This window comes from Canis lupus, chromosome 4 (genome assembly GCF_011100685.1).
Source record: "Canis lupus familiaris isolate Mischka breed German Shepherd chromosome 4, alternate assembly UU_Cfam_GSD_1.0, whole genome shotgun sequence".
Lineage (NCBI taxonomy): Eukaryota > Metazoa > Chordata > Mammalia > Carnivora > Canidae > Canis > Canis lupus.
In genome coordinates this window covers 65,948,394-65,968,921 of record NC_049225.1, presented here as the reverse complement: position 1 = coordinate 65,968,921, position 20,528 = coordinate 65,948,394, and the positions used below count along the sequence as shown (strand labels likewise).

Here is a 20,528-nt window from a genome sequence, read left to right as displayed (position 1 = left end):
GCTCCAATATTCTGATTATTTTATGTAAGAAGACAAATCTGCAATTTTTCTGTGAGCTGCTGAATTTCTGTATTGGTTAAAAAGATCTCTCTAAATCTGAAAGTATTCATATGTAAATATTTTGGAGATTATGTTATTTTTTTTAGGTTATGTTATTTTTATATTAACATATTTACTTATTTTACCCGTGATTTTTTTTTTTTTTTGTATGTGGAACAAAGTTCATATTTTCATTCATTCTGAAAGAGCTGTTTCTTGAGCCTGTATACAACTTCTAACGAACTATCTGGTCCCCAGTGACATAAAAATGCCTCCTTTGTTATATATTGTCTACAGACAGTGCTTGGTGCTTGTTTCTCAGCTCAATATTTTGTTCCATGAATCCATTTGACTATTTTTCTATGCTGTTATTGTATGATCTCAAATTACAGTGACTTTATAATCTATTTTAATGTGCATGTAAAGCAAAGACCTTTCTCAATTTCAATGAAGATTTTGACTGACTTACTATGTGAAAAAAATTGAGCAAGACTATATTTTAAAGTGAAAATGTGGATACATGATGCTGGATATAGGATAGGCATGGTATCTGGGGGGAACCTATGGGTGAGAACAGTCACCAAACACAGATTATTCCTGTCTGCCTATCTATCTGAAGAGTTTCTCATAGATCAGCCAATCTAAATTATAGAGAAGATACAAAACTTAATAAGGAATGCACTAGGAAACACAGTGATGGCCAGCACTGGAGGGGTCAGAACATTCTTCAATATAGTATGGGAGGCCACAAAATTTTTCAGCAGGAAATGATAAAATCTAACCTGTGCTTTAAGATTGACGGGAAGAATTGTCGAGCAGTGATTCTCAACTGAGGATGATTCTGTCACTGAGGGACCATTACTGAACTTTTGTTTTTTATAACTGGAGGAAGTGCTACTTTTTAAAAAGATTTATTTATTATTTGAGAAAGAGAGACAGAGAGCACATATGCATGAGCAGGGGGAGGGGTAAAGGGAGACAGAAAGAATCTCAAGCAGACTCTCCACTGAGCATGGAGCTGACTCCGGGCTCCATCTCATGACCCTGAGACCATGACATGAGCTGAAACTGAGTCCAAAACTTAACTGACTGAGCCACTCAGGTGCCCTCGGAGTAAGTGCTATTATCTTCTACTGGATAGAGGCTAGTGAAGCTGCTAAATGCCTGCCAATTCACAGAGAAGCTCCAGCAAAGAATTATCTGGCCCAAATTGCCACCTTTGGTGAGGTTGAGAAATCCTGGCATGGAGGATGGATTTAACAATGGCTAGATAAGGAAGTCAGTTTAAAAGCTATCATAAGGGGTGCCTGGGTGGCTCAGTTGGTTAAGCATCTGCCTTTGGCTCAGATCATAACCCCAGGGTCCTGGGATTAAGCCCTGCCATTGGGCTCCCTGCTCAACACGGAGACTGCTTCTCCCTCTCTTCCCTGCTTGTGCTCTCTCTCACTATTTCTGCCTCTCTCAAATAAATAAAAGCTTAAAATAACTAAATAAAAGCTATTATAAGTTTAAGGGAGGTTAAATGAAAACTGAACTAGCATAAAGCTGTAAAGTATAAAATAAGAACAAAAATAAATAATTTTGAGAAGGTCTATAGAATGTAGCATATTAGATTCTTACAAAATGGTAAAAGAAAAACAAAAATAGAATAATTCATAATTCAGGAGGTTATGGAAAATTTAGAAAAATTCATGCAATTTAGGCTCTTCTTTACGGAGGAGACTGATTAGGTGTAGGCATCTTTTCTGTTCTTCTACAAGACCAGAATCGTTCTCTTTAGATACTGAAGTGTGTATACACCCAGACCTCATGGGAGAATGTCAGTATTTAGGCAGGAGCCATGTGATTTGGAGGCTGCTGCTGAGAGAATCCCAAATGGAGTAATATTACTTTATACTCTTACCTCCCTCCTCTTTTTCTCCTCCTATCCTCCCCACTAGCCCCACCCACTGCTACAATCCCAACTATAAAAGCTTAAGCCAGAAAGATAGATTGATTGCAGAGATAAAATACAAAATACACAGATAAGTAAAAACATAGTGTGTCAAACAAATGCTTAGAAAATAAGTTAAAATCGGAATACAAAATATTTTTCAAGTTATCCTTGGAAAACAGTATGATGATAACAACATGCATGGCTCTAAAGTGTTCAAAGTACCAATTATTACATTAAATTAGTCAGTCTTACCATCATATCATTCTTCTCAACACTTGATAAATGATAACACTGAGGCAGAGAACATAGTGACTTGCCCAAGGTTACAAAGTTTAAAAAGTTGAAGATTCATTGTTTCAAACCCAATCTGGTTCTATAGACCATACTATTAGCTACTACATGACACTGCTCTTGATTTTATAAACCTATTATATTTATAATTTCAGGCAAAATATTAAGGCTGAAAGACTAACTGATCAGTCCAACTCTCACATGCAATCCTTATTTGATGTAGAAAATTAACAACAGGCAAAAGAGGAGATGTAAAGAAAGAAAAACTGAGTCTGATAGGGTTTGGTGAAGGTCCAGGAATATTTTCATTCCCAGTACATCTTTTTTTTTTTTTTTTTTTAATGTAGCTGTTCTCCTTTCATCTTTTTTTCAAAAACAACTCTACTGAAGTTTAGTCTACATCAATAATAATAACAACATGAATGGAGACCATAAACTCCAAGTGCTTTACCATATAATCCAAATATTACCAACTTACATGTAACTTGAATCCTATTGAAAGTAAACAAGTTACCTGTTAACTCTGATTTAATCAGGGTTTCTCTTGTTTTCATTTTAGTCAATGATTTATCAACAAATTGTTCCTTATAGATTAATTTTTTATTATTCAAGAGTGCTCATTCATTTAATTCATCACTGAGGCAACACTGAAATTAATTATTGTTTGAGGAAAACATATTGAGCCCAATTAGTGGGAATATATATAAGTAAATTTAATTATTCCATCTGGGAAATTTCATACAAAAAATATTTTAGGTTTATATTCCCAGCTTAACTTATTTTCTAAGCATTTGTTTGACACACTGTTTATGTTGTTACTTAATTTGGATCAGGGTTAAGGGCTATGGCAAAGAAAGAAAAGAAATGTTTATTCTAGAATGTCCTAGACCTCCTAACAGGACATTCAAACTCAAACTAAGCCACAGGAACAAAAGTTTCTCTGGTCCATCATCATTCATATGAACTAAAATTTTGATAATTTAGATGGCCAAAACACGCCATTATTGAATAGCTGAATGAATCTTCTTTATCATTTCAAATCAAATGCAAGTATGAATATGTTAAGTAGGCAATATCTTAACAAACTTGGCAATATCAAACTTGACTCAAATACATACATCAATAGCTAAAATATCAAATTCTGATCAGTTACAGTTTACTTCTTCCATCACTGAATAAACTTATCACATCAGTTACAGCAATGCCAATCAGATAGAAAGATACATTAAGAAGTTCTCAAGCTAAGAAATATAGCTGAGCATAATCTTCCTGAAGTCACAAGAAGTGTAGCATTATAGGTCACCAATTCAAAAGTGTATGATCACTTGAACATGCCATGATTTTACTTTATCCGTGTATAAGAGAATGGAGTCAGGGTAATGAACTGTTGTTCTCCATCAATTTCACAGTTCTGGGGGTATGGTAATAATGGATAGGTATTGGGAGTGGTCTTTATACTGATTAGTGATTGAAACAGAATTACAATTGTTTCTAAGTATCATTTGAACATTTTTATTCTTTGAAGTATGTCCCCTAGAATTATTGGATTTGTATATTAAAACAGAGACATTTAAGAAACATCTTTGAGGAGGTCTTTTAGTCGAGTTAAACATTATTTGTGAGTTTTTGCTACAGATCATAGTAAGTGATAATACCAGTAGGAAGACACAGTGCATGCAACTCCTAAGGATACTCAGGGAAAGGACTGACAGTTATGTTGCATATAAGGTCAAAATGCAGATAGCAAGAAAGACTATTTCTTTTCTTTTTTTTTTAAAGAATTTACTTATTTATTTATTCATAGAGACATACACAGAGAGAGAGGCAGAGACACAGGCAGAGGAAGAAGCAGGCTCCATGCAGGGAGCCCGACGTGGGACTCGATCCTGGGTCTCCAGGATCACACCCCGGGCTGTAGGCAGCACCAAACTGCTGTGCCACTGGGGCTGCCCAAAAGACAATTTCTTAAAAAAAAAAAAAAAAAATATATATATATATATATATATATTATATATAATATATATAGTAGCCTTTTCCCCGAGTATAGGTATGCTTTGAAAGTTAACATTAATGCCCCTGCAGGCAAGAAGAAAAAGAACCTACCAACATTGTGTTTTGATTTCATAACTTGTCAATCTAATTCCATAACATTAGCGCTTTATTTTTAAAATGTACTACTAAGTAATGAATTATTTCCCTCTGATTCACATGATAGAAGCTCTTGAATTCTTGAAATACGTATTTGTATTCTTGATAGCATTATCTACCAAAAATTTAAATGTCATGATTTCTAGAAATAACACTTTAAAAAATATATACAATTACATATATTTTTCAATTGGAAAAATGTATTTGTTTTTCTTATCTGTACTGTTTTGATCTGCTTACAAACATTTGTACCTCTGATATCAATCCTTTTGCTTTAAAGAAGAGTTGAAATAGTTTTAAGCAACAAAATATAAAATTACTGCATAACAAGATTACTGTTGCCTTTATAAAAGGAATGATGTTTGGTCATTTTAAGTTCTAGACTTGTTCCCTAGTCAATTAATCCCTCAAATTCTAAGTGTATGTTTTCTTACATCAATAATGATAAAATACAAAATCTGCATTAAGTAGATTTATAAATTAAAATTTAATGATGCTTGAGATCATGGATATTTTTTCTCATATTTCTTTTAACATTGGTTGCATTATTGTAAAATAAAAATTAAACATGGGGTACCTGAGTGTCTTAGTCAGTTGAGCATCTGACTCTTGATTTTGGCTTGAATCATGATCTCAGGGTCCTGAGATTGAGCCCCAAGTGGGGCTCTGAACAGCTTAAGGTTGTCCCCACTCCATCCCCACCTCTGTCACCTTCTTCCCCTCCTCCTCACTCTCATACTCTCTTTAAAAAAATAATTAAATTAAATTAAAATTAAACATATCAATAAATTATTTCTTAATTTGGTGGGTCTATTTTTTTTTATTTTTATTTATTTATGATAGTCACACAGAGAGAGAGAGAGAGACAGACAGACACATAGGCAGAAGGAGAAGCAGGCTCCATGCACCGGGAGCCCAATGTGGGATTCGATCCCGGGTCTACCAGGATCACGCCCTGGGCCAAAGGCAGGCGCCAAACCGCTGCGCCACCCAGGGATCCCTCTATTTTTTATACTAAGAGTTGATTACCACTTCTTAGAGGAAGGCTCTAAATCAGATATTTCAAGTTTTAAATGTGATTTTTCTATAATTAGTGCTTTGAGCAAAATACTTTCATTGTTGTACAAGTAAATATAAGCAAATATATTTTACATATTTTTGCACATATAAATATCAGTAAATATATTTTTATATATGCATAAATATAAAGGAACACTGGAGGAGATTAGCATACACTGAGTACTTTATTCCTTGCAAGGTACTGTTATATCAACTCATTGTTCCTCATAAAATTCTTGAAACCTGATACTGTTCTTACAGGTAAGAAATGTAAAGCTTAGAAAAATTAAGAAACTTGCTCAAAGTCACACATTTGTCAGTGCCAAAGCTGAAATTCAATCACAGGTCTGTCTGAACTGCAGTATAAACCATCTCCATTCTGAAGATCATAGCAACATATTTCATTTATATCAGTAAAATTCATAATTCTAATGCAGAATTTTCAAGCATTTTAAGAACATAACCATAGCACATAAATTCTCTAAAATATATGCTTTCATCTCAACTAGCAAAAGGGAACCTCTACTACATCTTAAGGGAATTTAGAGGAAAAAATTATGTCAGGTTTTCATCAGAGAAAACCTCTGAGGGAAAATCCCCTTGAGAGTTTGAGGTCAATAAAGATGGTTGGGTCATATAGTCGTGCTTCACTTTAATGTTTTCCTACTGGCCAAGAATGCTCAAAGGGTCCTCTTCCTTTACTCCTATCCCCAAAGCCCTGGATGGAGTCAACTATCCTGGTATCTAAATAGGAAGAGTCTCCTGGAAGGAAGTCCTTGCCTGAGGCTTAATTTTTCAAAGCATGGAAGATGCACCTGAGGCAGAGAGGCAGGTTCAGTCTGAACCACTAAAAAGAGACTGTTTCACTAACACCTGGCCAAAGTGAAATAAGTAGTGATATAATATTGCCTAAGTGCTATTATTTAATATGCACTTTAAATTAATCGTATGGGTTTTAGCAAAGCAACTCTGCACCTATGGTTTTCACATTAGCAGATCATCTCTTTTGATGCTATTCTCAAGTTGTTTAACTCTGCTAATTAGAGGTTTTAGCATATTGGTCGTGTTAAAAACTGCTAAAATTAGAGTGAAATTGAAGTAAAACAAAGAACCTCAGTCCTTTTTTGCTAGGCTCAAACTTCTGCTCTTAATAAGGAAAGCAGAAACCTAGGACATAAAAGAGGCAGGACTTAGGAAGTTTTTCAGGGATCCCTGGGTGGCGCAGCGGTTTAGCGCCTGCCTTTGGCCCGGGGCGCGATCCTGGAGACCCGGGATCGAATCCTACGTCGGGCTACTGGTGCATGGAGCCTGCTTCTCCCTCTGTCTGTGTCTCTGCCTCTCTCTCTGTGACTATCATAAATAAGTAGAAAAAGAAAAGAAGTTTTTCACCTTGGGTGGTTATTGTTAATAATTAGGACAGAAGAGGCACCTGAATGGCCCATTTGGTTAAGCTTCTGACTTAGTTTTGGTTCAGATTGTGATCTCAGAGTGCTGTTGAGTGAGGGACAGGCAGGGCTAGGTAAGGAGAGATGGGAGGCTATGTGATCAGGCTTGCAGAGATTCCAAAAATGCCAGGGTGTAGGTAAACCAGAGATAAGGGAACAAGCCAGACCACCCTGCCCTAGGTGTGGGCAGGGATGGTGTCCTTTTTATGACAGTTATCTGTGACCAACAAAGAATACCCAGACCCCAAAGAAGCCATTAAAAATGTTATCACTAGTCCTTACTTAAACCAAGTAGCACAAGAATCTCAAGGCCACAAGTTTCCCAGTTAGTTCTCAATAAAAGACTACCAATAAAAGCTCTAAATGGCAACCCAACCCTGTTGGGAACCCTCTCACTCCTGAGACCTTTCTCTGTATCTTTACTTAACAAACTATTGCTTTACTCACTCTCCTTTGTCTGTGAGATTCATTCTTTGACTCCATGAGACAAGAACCAAGCTCTCCTGTATCAGTGCAATCCAGCCCCATGTCAGGCTCTGTGCTCAGTGCAGAGTCTGCTTGAGACTCTTTGTTCCTCTGCCCCTCCCTTCCTGCTCCCCCTTCTAAAATAAGTAAATAAATCTTTTAAGAAATAATTAGAACATAAATTATTACATACAGAATTTTTGTTTATAGAAATGTTACCATATGAAAAATAAGGCATTAGATTTTTCCTTCTAAATAATCTGCATATATGTCAATTGCATGATAGTGTAATGTATAAAGAAGCTCTACTTTTTTTAAAAGATTTTATTTATTCAGGAGAAACATAGAGAGAAAGGCAGAGATATAGGCATAGGGGGAAGCAGGCTCCATGTGGGGAGCCTGATGCAGGACTCGATCCCAGGACCCTGCCAGGACCTGGGGATCATGACCTAAGCCAAAGGCAGATGCTCAATCACTCAGCCACCAAGCGCTGCGAGAATCTGTACTTTTTATGAAGATTAAATGAGAGGCATTATATAAAAGGCTGATACATAATATGGTGTTTAGGTGTTTTCCATCTAGCCTAGTTCTCTAAATGAAGGTCTAAATTTATTAATAGTGTGTGGACATGTGTGTGTTTTCATTTAACAATTTGTTTGTAGCACTTTCTACTGCAGGATACAGCTCTAATCTCTTTATAGACATATACATCGTGAAGAATTTTATTAAAATCTGATGTTCTGAGAGCAGCATAACTACAGAAAATTTTAAACTATATAGAAAAGAAATGTGTAAGTTTACAAGAAACTTACTTGGTAATTGGTTATTGATGCTGAGGTTAAAACTAGCTTTTCCACTATTCCAAAAGTAAGCTCTCACCTTTAACAGATTCTGAAATCTTAGCCCAGTAAGGGTAGAATTTTCCCTTAACATTTAACACATACATGTAGCAGTATGATGGTATGATAAATAGATTTCTCTGTTTTTTTCTTATTCTACCTGGATTTTTTACTGGGCCAGGCTTGACCACCAGAGATAAGAGGAGCTAGTGAAATAAAATGAAAGACTTGACCCATTAAACATTTTTTTTCCTATGGCAGATGGACTTATTTCCATAGATTCATAAAAAGTTGGAAGTGTATGGGATCTGAGTGAAACTCTATCATTTTGATGGGCAGTTTCAGAATACCCCTAATTTTAAGATTAAAATAACCAACTAACTAAATACATACAAAATAAGTGTATTCGGACTATCCAACTCTATTTTAATCTAACACACAAGAAATAATACATTTCAAAGGTATAGAAAATATTGTTAATTGCTCATGAGCTCATTTAGTTGCCTAAGAATTGAAAAACAAAAAAGCCCTCATTTCTCTAAATGCTTGCAATATTGCTTCCATTAGCTTTTGTGTAGTCACGATAATAATGGAAACACCACCACCAACAAAAAAATTGAGTATGGTTTATACAGATCTCTTACAATAACAATCTAATTTGACCTGGTGATTATCACAGCAACCTTATGGAAACTAGAACAGCCTTTATTATCTTCATTTTATTGAGGAGGATGAAGTTTAGAGCTTCATTAACTTGCCTGTGGCCTCATGATAAGAATTAGTATCTCTCCATTGAATATCTGACCTGCCCATTGCAGATATAGTACATTTTAAGCAGTAATTGCTTAACAATTGATATCCTGTACTCTGCTCATGTATGGGTATCTAAGAGGGAAGAAAATCAACCATGGTTTGGGTTAAACCATCTCCGTCTTAAAGGTGATAGTACAAATCAAATTATTAATACATTCTATCTGAGTAAAATGATGAGGGTAGCAACTATGATCTGAATTGCCCAACATTGCCATAAAGTTACCTATTTGAGAAAAATGCTGCTTATTAGGTCAGTGGCTAATTAAATTGTATAGAAAACTATTTCCCTATGCTAAAGTTATTTCAATCACAAGTTTAAAAGATAAACTATCTCAGTTAAAATTATGTTAATTTAGAAAGATTCTTTCTTTTCTTAAGCCAAAGAAATGTATACTTTCATTATTCTGGAACCTAAAATTTTGATATCCAAGTCAGCAGGACTTTGATTCTTCCAACTTCCAGTGGAGGCTGTAATTATAGGCACTTCTGGGCTTGCAGCGACATCACTCCAATCTCTGCCTCTGTTGTCATACTATGTTTTTCTCTTCTTGTAAGGACAATAGTCATGCTGGAACAGGGCCCACTCCGATGACTTCACATTAATTTGATTATATCTGCAGAAGTCTTATTTATAAATAAGGTCAGATGCTTGGGTGTTAAAACTGCAACACATCTTTTTTGGGGGGCGGGGGCACAATTCAACCCATGAAAGTAACTGCTCCAAATTGGAAGAGTGAGTTTGAGTGTGGGAAGCATAAGTTTATGTGACAATAGCAGAATACAGAACCTGCCACTTCAACCATAGTCTGATTTGTGTGTATTTGTAGCAGTCACAGCTTTGAATTCTCAAGTGAAAACAAAAGAGAAAGAAAAAAGAGATGCTTTTAAAATTCATCTTATTTACAGCCAAGGAGTAGCAACACAAATCAGCAACAGTACATGTTACTTAGTTCTAAAGGCATGACCTTAAATTGCAGATAAACAAGTAAAGCCTTAAATTATAAGTAACACTCCAACTTGATATATTGATTATGCAACCTAACAGGATAAGCCTAGGAAATCCTCCTCTGTGTAAGGCTGTGTAGAAAACAGAAAGATTGAGCACTTACAGTTATTTTTAGCGGCCTAACTCCAACTTAAAGCTCTTACCCTATGATGTGTGCTCAGTGCATTCTTAGTGTGGAAGGCTTCTGTGTCACTTACTGCTCTCAGAGACTTTCCTGCTTTGGCTTCTTAAGTCCATTTAAACCTTCTACAAATGCAGGTTTTATAAGGTCTGGACTGTCTGATCTCATGTACAACTTCACAGAAAATTGAAACACCAAATAGAACTTAAGAGAGGCAAAAACCAACTTCTTGATCAATAGAATCAAACCAAAGATACTATATGCTAGTATTTAGAAAAGTTAAATCCCTCAGTTGTCTCTGATAAATCAATTCTCCATTCACATTATGTGTGTATGTATGTGTGAGTGTGTGTGTGTGTGTGTGTGTGAAATGAGAGAGAGAGAGAGAACAGGAATTGATTGATCTTCAAGGCTTAGACTATCTCGTTTTAGCCCTCTCTCTGTATTCAGATATAGATTGACTTAAGCAATAAGCAAACAAACTATAAAACAGAAAAAAAAAATTTGAGGAACGCCCGGGTGGCTCAGTGGCTCTCCTTTTGGCTCATGGCATAATCCTGGGGTCCCGGGATTGAGTCCCACATCGGGCTCCCTAAAGGGAGCCTGCTTCTCCCTCTGTCTGTGTCTCTGCCTCTCTCCTTTGTCTCTCATGAATAAATAAATAAATCTTTAAAAAAAAAAGAAAAAGAAAAAAATTAAAACAATCTTTTGGTTTTTCTCTCTTTTCTTCACTTTTTCTAGCTTTTGATTCTACCAGCTTATAAGAAGACTAGAAAAATGGTGATTCAGACATAATTCCCATTTCTGATGCACTTGTTTCAATTCTTTAAAATCAGAATAAAAATATATGGACAATTGTCCCATGTTTAACCATGATATTACTATCCAAAAACATATTCTAGCTATTTTCCTACGGCTTGGAGAGGAAAACCAGGGTTAGTTTACTTTTAGAAAGTAATTTTTAGTCTGCTTATACATGATAAAAAACTATGACAATAAAAAGGTAAATGCTAGCAAAACTGAAGTATCCCTAAATACTTCAGTAGAATTCTTATTTCCGGTTATAACATTACCTAATGCTAACACCTCCGTTAGTTCTGACCACTTTGGTTGTGACGCATAATAATCAGTGTTTCTTGAGAAGAGCATATTGCTTAGTGCAATTCCTGTAGGGGACTGACCTATAATATCTCAATTAGGAAAATGCTAAATTTTCCAAAAACTTATAGGTTATAAAGAACATATCCAGACACATCATATATGTGTCTTCCTTAACTTCTGATGTGGAAGGAAACAACTGTGGCTTACTGGCAATGCAAGAGAATGTCTTAAGGATTAACAGCGTACGTTTCTTGGTCAGGAGGGACTGCTCAGAAAGAAGAGGTAAACATTCAAAGCTTAATGATTTCTCTTGTGCATCACTTCCATGACTCATGGCAGATTTTCCCCAGCTAGTTCTAAAATGATTAATCTGCTCCAATGAGTCAATAGTCTCTCATCTTCACATTTCCTTAGGCACTAGTGACAAAGGTTAACTAAATTGTATTCGTGTGGGGGTGTATGTGTATTTCTACTCCAGGCTTACCTAGAAAAGGTATAGACTAGTAGGCTCCCTGGGGTACAATGTGTGTGCCATCCCTGGTAGCACTGTGATACTAGGTTCCCCGGACAGCGGAGATGGAAGCAGCAGTAAGCCTCAGTGAGATAACTGTTCACACTGTAGATGAGGTTTGGGATAAGAATACCTTATTTTCCAATCAGAATCGAGACAAAGAATGGCATACTCAAAATCTCCCCATACCATCTTCTAAGATGCTAGAAACTACCTTGAGTCTTTCTGTTTTAGTTGATGAAGTCAATGTTACAATTTCTGGAAGGTTATAATTTAAACGCCTGCACATTACTACTAAGTCATTATTCAAATATCCTCTTTCCCTGGCTGGCCCCACTATGGTTCAGGATTGACTCCTAAAACCCCAGAATTGCATGAGCATAGGCTAGCATGGGGTGAACAGAGAATGAAGAGCATCCCAGGATAAATTCTTTAGGGAAGGACAAGGCTTGAATGCCATGAAATTAAAGGCAAATATTAGAGACAGGATCTTCCAAATGAAAGAAGATAGGATGGGAGTAAATATGTACGTAAGATGGGATATGTACAGATTACCATTGTTTTGATATATCCATGCTTTCCTTTGTCTATCATTGGAAGTATATTGTGTGGTTAAAATGGAATCATTCAAATATTCTTTTTATTCACTATTCTGTTATAGTGAGGTGGCATGCTTGATTAGTGGGGAGTCACCCTAGAAGGTTGGCAAAAAATGAAAAATCAGATACATAGGTTTTCATATGAGGAATAGAAAGGGCCACAGAACTTAGAATAGAAAATGAATAACACACAGGAGAGTAGATCCTAGAGCATTTACTATTTATGATGAAGGTGGAATCCAAGCAAGTGGGTAGGGATACATTATAGTAAGTCAGGAAGAAAAAACAAGGAAGGAAGAAAAAAAAGAAAATCTTTTCCTTTTTAGGTATTTCTACAAATTTACTTGAAATTAACACTATTGAAGTAAAGGGCAGCTTTATTAGAAAAGATAAAATATATTGACATTCTTTGTAAGCCAGCAGGTGCCATTAAAACATAAATGACAGTATCACTGTTATTATTAGTACTATATATTGATAATGGCATGGTTGCCTGAGAATACTAATTATACATGCAATTTGAAGATACTCATATTTGATTCTTGTTATGTATTTTCTCCACAATTTGTAAGCTACACCAAGCAAATTTCATAGGTAAAAGGGGTGAGCATTTTAACAAAGTTTAGGTAGGGAAAGTTTAGAGATGGAAAAAAAAAAAAAGAAGAAGAATGTTTAGCATTTAGAATGGTAATATAATCACAAGAATAAGAAGGGGCAGGAAAATTGAATTAAAGTAGTGATATTGATGGCATTACCCATACAGGGATAAAATATTATTTTACAACACACTAAGACATTTTAAAAGACAAATTTGATAGTGTACTAAGGCATTTTCAAAGGCAATAATCTACCCCTGGAAAATATCTTAATAATAGATTCTTGGAAAGTTATCTCTTTCAGGAAGCTAAGTGACCAAAAATATGAATTCAGAATACAAGGGATTAAAGCTAAACTGAAAGGGATTAAAGTATTCAAAGTCCAATACATTTTCTTCAAAATTTAAGAGAAACGGCTGAACCTGGTGGTATTCTGAATGTTAATAAAATGCACCATTTGTTCAAGAAAACAAAGCTTGAATACCAACTGACCATTGCTATCCCATCAAAATAAAAGCTGAAGGCATCACACCCGTTCTGATGCCATGCCCTAGACGGAGACATTCTTTATATATTCTTATTTACTACTGAGTGAACTATGACAGGTCTCATGCCAATCAAGAATTTAGTTATTTAGTAATCTCGTCTCACTCTTCCATGCTGCTCCTTCACATAAAACAAGCAAACAGCCCCAAACAAATTTAGTTTACTCTCATTTATTTAGGTGAACAGAGTTCAATATGATTCATCAAGGGATGCCTGGGTGGCTCAGTGGTTGAGTGTCTGCCTTTGGCTCAGGATTCTGGAATCAAGTCCGACCTTGGGCTTCCTGCTCAGCGGGGAGTCTGCTTCTCCCTCTGCCTATGTCTCTTCTCTCTCTCAGTGTCTCTCATGAATAAATAAATAAAATCTTGAAAAAAAAATACGATTCATCAAAATAAAACAGACCACTCTCCTGACCTCTAATCCTGTCTACCTGGATGTTCCCTACTTGGCTTTAAAAAGATATACAAAAATCTATGTGTCCAGACTATATCCAGCTCACCTGAATGAATATCAATGAACTCTATTGTCTCTCAACCCTGCCTCCCCCTGCCCCCCCCCCCACCATCTCAGTATCACTTAATTGACTACCAATCTTACTTCTCTTTCCTCCACTGGGTGAACCGAAAGCATGCACGCAGGCAGGAGAGCATCTAAACAGTTTCTGCTTCCACTTTGGGACCTAAATATTTCTCAGGCTGGCAGTCTGGAAAGTACTTGTTTATCACAAAACCAACAAATGCATGCAAATAACAACCATTAAAAAGAATCCTTCTTTTGTCCCCAATTACATGCATCTATGCTCTCATTCCCTGCCTAGGACTTTCCTTCAGGACACCTTACAGTGTGGTAAAAAAAAAAAAAAAAAAAAACAGACACCCAAAATGGTGTCACTTAGGCCGGGTTTTCAAATCTGGGATCAATACCTAGTTTAATTGCAGTTTTAATCTCCCCCAGAAATGTAGTCTTAATCAGTTAGTAGTATTCTGATGGGTTCCATTTGAGTCTGGCAGGGGCTCTCTTCATCCCCTAAGGAGGAGGAAGGAATCTGTCTGATAAGATACCCTCCACTTCTTTCCAGGGAAAGCAACCCTGTTGGTAACAATCCTTTTCTTTTGCTAATAACTTTCTTGCCCCACCCTCCTTCCTGTAAAAATCTTTCATTTTGTAGAACTCCTTAGAGTTCCCCTCTACTTGTAGATGGGATGCTGCCAATTCATGAATCATTTAATAAAGCCAGTCAGATTTTCAAATACACTAATTTGATTTTTGTGTTTTAACAAGTGTCACTTGACTTGTGGCCCTGCTTTTGGTCATTTCTGTTATCATGGGTTTACAATATGGAAAATGACTTGGCATCCATAATAATCATGCCCATGTTCAGTGCACTTCTTCCTTGATTGTGGCCCTTAATTACTCTGAGGTCAGTTGTTTCCCTTCTAAGGTTTTTTTAAAACCAACTTATACTTCTGTGATCAAAAATATGCTATAACTCAATAATATCATACTGTAAGCTCTAATCATCTTATAAACAGTAGTTAATATGGAACTAACCCTTCTGTTCTTTCATCATTGTTGGACTTTGATTCTGCTCTTTCATTTCTAAAGCTGTATGGGGTTTATTTTCATTGTTTCTTTCTCTTTTGAATAGATAGACAGAGCTCCTTTTTCTGCCAGTTTTATTGAGATATAATTGACATATAACATTGTATTAATTTAAGATGTAAAACACAATGATTATATATAATATATATTTTTATAAAATATATATTATATATATATATATATTGCAAAATGATCACCACAAAAAGTTTAGTTACCATCCACTAGCCCACACAGTTACAAAAATATAAGGAATACTTCACACATTTGCATGTCATCCTTGTGCAGGAACCACGCTAATCTCTGTAGAGTTCCAATTTTACTCTGTGTTCTCCCAAAGTGAGCACTAGAGCTCCTTTTCTTTATTCCAATGGGAAACAATTTTCCACATTTTTCTTGTCTGGATTCCTACAAATTACAATTTACCTTCTCTACTTTAATCCTTTCCAGTTTGTTCTTTGGAAGAGCCAGCAACAAGTCCAATCTAGTCACTTCCTTGCTTAGTTTCCTTATAGTCTCAAGAGTTAAGTCAAACCTACTAAGGGAATCATAACAAGCTGGTCACCATGCAGTCCCTCCCTGGCCTTCAGCAACACTCCTTAACTTTCCTAACTCCTATATGAAGACCCAGACTGCTCTTGCCACTTGGAATCACTTGTAGTTCCCCAAACAGGACAATTCATTCTCCTCCGTGCCTTTACATAGGTAGCTTTTCTCTTACTCAATATGCATTCTGACCTCTTGCCTCTCTGCCTGGCCACTTCAGCTAGTCTTCCAAGATGCAGATCACTTTGTAACATTCTCAAATATCTACCTTCATCTCTCCAAGTCAGCCCTTCCAGCTGAGTTCAGCTTCTCATCTCTGTAGCCCCCAGTACCTAATGCTTCCATTTATCATGTGATTGCATTGCATCATCCGTTTACTTGTTTGCCTTCAGCAGTATAACCAAAGATCCCTAAAAACAGGGACCATATCCTAACCATCTTTGTATCACAAGCATCCAGTAATGACTGATATTAATGGAATCTAAGAAAAATATTTAACTGAGAATAACAATATTCTACTATCAGTCTGTTCTCTAATGTTGACATAGCTACCTTGAATTGTGTTGAAAGTAGAAAAGGCAGTACCTTCACTTGAACTACAAAGGAAACCAGGATCTCTCATTAAGGTTCAGGGTATTTCCACTGTGAAGTATGAACTTTAATTCTAATAAAATTGAACAGATGACCTTACCAGTTTGATCAACTCTTCTCTCATTGATATCTGTATCGCAGATGGCATAAATAACTCAACATGTATTTAAATAATGATTTTTAAAATTGAAATAATATAAAATATTTCAAATTTATTAGGTATGCTTTCCTTCATGAGTGCCTTCTCAGGGGATTAGCCTCCCTGCTAATTTTCAGACATGCTTTCATATGGCTTTTCATATGGTTCTCTCCTCACTTGTTTTCTTTTGGGAGGAAGGCAAATGTCCTTTCACAATGATATACTTATGCTTTTCTGGACTCAAAGTGCTGAGAGTTAAATTTGAAACACCACTTTTTTTGTTTTTATTTTTTGAAACACCACTTTAATAATGCAAATATCATTTACATATTTTCATCAGGCAAAGATGGAACACATACCCAATATACATCAACAGACAATGACCTAACAGAAGTTGCTTTGGTTCCCTTAGATGAGAATGATCCAACATTGACATTGGAGGTTACAAATGTGGTCCATTATCACATGTGGAAGGGAATGATACTAGCCTAATGAAAACAGTTCTTAGAGGTGTTGGGAGGCAAGCCCTTGTGGAACATATATAAAATGTGCAGTATTATTTATATGGTATTCTTATTTAGCTTCCCATGATTCTTGTGCCTATGGAAATAAAACAATGAAAAATACTACTTTTGCTTTCCCAAATATAATCAATCAAATATGATTATTCTCAATATATTTCAACGTTCTCTTTAGGATAGAGAATAAAAGTGGTAGAGGTTTCTCCACATTAGAATAAGTAATGAATCCCTCATGAGTAGGGGACACTGAGTCATCCTTTTTTTTTTACTATTCCTCACCACCCTTAACTCCTATAAAAATGATGATGGCAGTGCAAAATCCTGGGTTGCCAAATTTTAGGATTTCTTGGGCTTCCCAGAATCATTCCCCATGTATGGACCAAGTAACAGAGAACACATTTAAATATAATAAAGTTTGAGTGTGCTTTGCCAACAACCCTGAACAGGTTAACATTGAGAAGGGCCCAAAACTCAGTAGGTAATGAGAACATCCAATGTGGTTTTCTCTTAGTGCAGTGTCAGGCATTAAATATTAGTGAATTGACTGTTTTTGATGGATGGCCTGAGGTATTCAGTAGCTACTCATAATTTAGTATTGAACAAATTACCACTAATAACTTTTCTGACCAAGTTAATGTAACATTTCTGTAATATATTATGATCTGGAAAAATCACACAGCAATTATCAGAAAAGCAATTTTTTTAAATCAGTATTTGGTACTAAGTTAGGCCAAGGTCAGAGTTAAAGGCAGAATCAATAGTTTGTTTTTACTAGGTCCTTTAGTATTTGACCTTTAAACTGCTGTTTCGTCATTCTATAGCTATTGCAGAGTAAGTGATCATGTTATATCCAATTTCATTGCTAAAATAAATACAAGGTCATTGCCTCCAGCAGGTGACTGGAAAGAATACAGTGCAATCTTCTTATTCATAATACCCCCCAAAAAACTAAGAATTTTTCTCAAGGCCTTTTGAATGTACTCGGAATGTAAATTAATGAAACAATAGGTTATACCCATAGTCAGCTATGATCAATTTAATATGGCCAAACAGACAAAAGCAGTTTCCTTAAATAAGAGCTACCCAGGGTCTTATTAGTGCAGAGAGAAAAAAAAATCAAGGTCATGCTAAAGGTGTATGACTTCATGGTGGAAAATTTTAATCCTCCAAACACCTCCCAGAAAAGAAACCAAAAGCAAGAGGAACAATAATCATTAGGCAGATTTCAAAATCTCATTTAGACCAATGGACAAATACTAAGGAAAAAGAGTAGAAATTCTAAATATACTAAGGTATATGTTTTTACAGAGTAAGGTTGACAAGGTTGGCAAGGCGTGGTACGTCTCTTATTAGAATGGCATGTAGAGGGGTACATTGGTGGCTCAGTGGTTGAACAGACGTCTGCCTTTGGCTCAGGTTGTGATCCCGGGGTCCTAGGATGGAGTCCCACATCAGGTTCCCCTCAGGGACCTGCTTCTCCCTCTGCCTATCTCTCTGCCTCTCTTCTGTGTCTCTCATGAATACATAAATAAAATCTTAGAAAAAAAAAAGAACGGCATATAGCATTATCACCACACAAGTTTACATATGAGAAAGTAGGTACCCTGAAATTCTAAAGCAGCAGTTTCATGTGAATTACATCTTAGAAAGAAAAAGGTCTATGAATTGATTTTAGGAAAAAAATAAAAATTTTTACTTATCTTTTAGTCCTATCTTGCCAAATTTAGAATGATCAAAGAAAAAGTGATTATAATGTACTCTGCTAAAATATAAGCAACGTAAGGTGAGAAAACATACTTGTTAAATGATATTTATTCAACTATATGCAAACATAAAGATTAAACATGTTTGCCTCATTATATTTGTTTCCAACTATTTTAATATATAGTTAAATTTATATTATATAATATTTATGCATATATAAAGTGAGGGCAATCACCATCACAGAGCTTGCGTGAGCTAAAAAATAATGGTCATGGCATTAATGGACTTCTAATCTATTTAATATTGTTTTTGCAAGCAGCTTTCAAAACCAAGCAATCTAATCTTTTCTAAATGGCATTATAGTAGGAAAAAGGTCATGTGTTTAGACTGGCAAGCCCATGAGGAAAATAATAGTAAGTTTCTAGTTAGACTCTGATGTGATAAATCAATAGAACTGTCAACAGCTGGGTCCTGAGATTAACACAGATGTGGGAAGAGAAAGCAAACATAACTGTGGAAATGGAAGCAAATACTATGCTTACAGACAATAGCCATCTGGGAATCGTTTCTTCGAGCAGGAGTTATAAATCAAGGCAGTTTGCCTGTAGAAAGTTCTAATACCTTTTTGTAAAAGTACTTTATTATAATGTGGAGATTTATCCTAATTCTATATGCTATTGACATAATCCAACCCAAGAGTATTACCAAAGCATAAATTGTACATTTACATTGGCATGACTTCTCTTCACCATAGAATATTCAGAGGTAAATAGTAGTTTCCTTGTGCCCCTTTGGCATTTACATCCTTTTGTATCAGGAAGCACTACTGATGAAGAATTTCTATTTTTGCCAGGTATCCTCTGGAACACTTAAAGGAATTCAGGATGAACATCATACTATGTCAAGACTGGGCTTGCTTAAAAGTATCAAATATCATGTGCTTTGCTTGGGGGAGCTGATAGTGTGGCATGTTATGACACTATACAAGCTTCCTTTGTTGAATAAACTTAAAGGACTATAAGCTATTATTTCATATCCTGAAAGACCCAAGGCATAGGTACTAGGATGGGAGAATCTCATGGAAATACTGGTACAGTTTACCAAGTGGATGTTTATCCACCACTTGCAAGTAATGAGAGGTATGTCAGATGCAAGTAATCAGTATCTTATGTGAGAGGCTGATTCCTTGAAATCATGAAGAATGAGAGAGGAATAAGTGAATGTCAGCATACTACCCAAGAGCCCAAAGGAGTGCCAGTAACTAGGATGTTGAAGCAATCAAGAGCTAGAAGTCCCCTAAGATATTTGAGTAAGTGAAGTGTTGCTATTGGAAAATAAGCTATGATACTGGAAATCATCCTTTCCATGTCTGTCTTTCACCTTTCTCTGCTCTTTACTCAGGAAACTGATCCTTGTAGATTACAGTTAACAGGATCCCTTGCCCCTGATTTCCAGCTGGATTCAATCGCCTGACAAAGATGCAAGGGAAGAAGGAAAATGTAATTAGTATTTTGAGCTTCCACTTTGAAGAGAGTGAATTGGTGATATTTTCTGTTAAAGTTAACTCCTATCGATGTGGCCCCATTTACAAGACTCCCTTTTCTGACTTTCAGTGTTGGTAACAGTTCTGTGATAACTCTCCCTGGGCACCATGCTATTCCCTGTGGTCACCAATATCCCACTCACAATGTGGTAAATGATCCTCTTTTATTTTTTAAATTATTAAAAAGATTTTATTCAAGTATAATTAACACTCAGTGTTATATTATTTTCAGGTATAAATATAATGATTCAACAACTCAATAGTATTCAGTGTTCATCATGATAAGTGTACTCTTTATCTCCTTCACTATTTCAGCCATTCCCCCTGCCATTCACCTCCCCTCTTGCAACTACCAGTTTGTTTTCTATAT

General features: G+C 35.9%; 1 protein-coding gene and 1 non-coding gene across 2 annotated transcripts in view; both read right to left on the bottom strand.

Moving 5' to 3' along the window:
- The window catches only part of HCN1 (hyperpolarization activated cyclic nucleotide gated potassium channel 1), a 386,694-nt gene that overhangs the window by 113,927 nt on the left and 252,239 nt on the right, over positions 1-20,528 (bottom strand). The gene's annotated exons all lie outside the window — the stretch shown is intronic.
- Positions 15,358-15,461, bottom strand: LOC119871675. Its single transcript, XR_005358748.1, has one exon. It is a non-coding gene; the product is annotated as a U6 spliceosomal RNA (small nuclear RNA).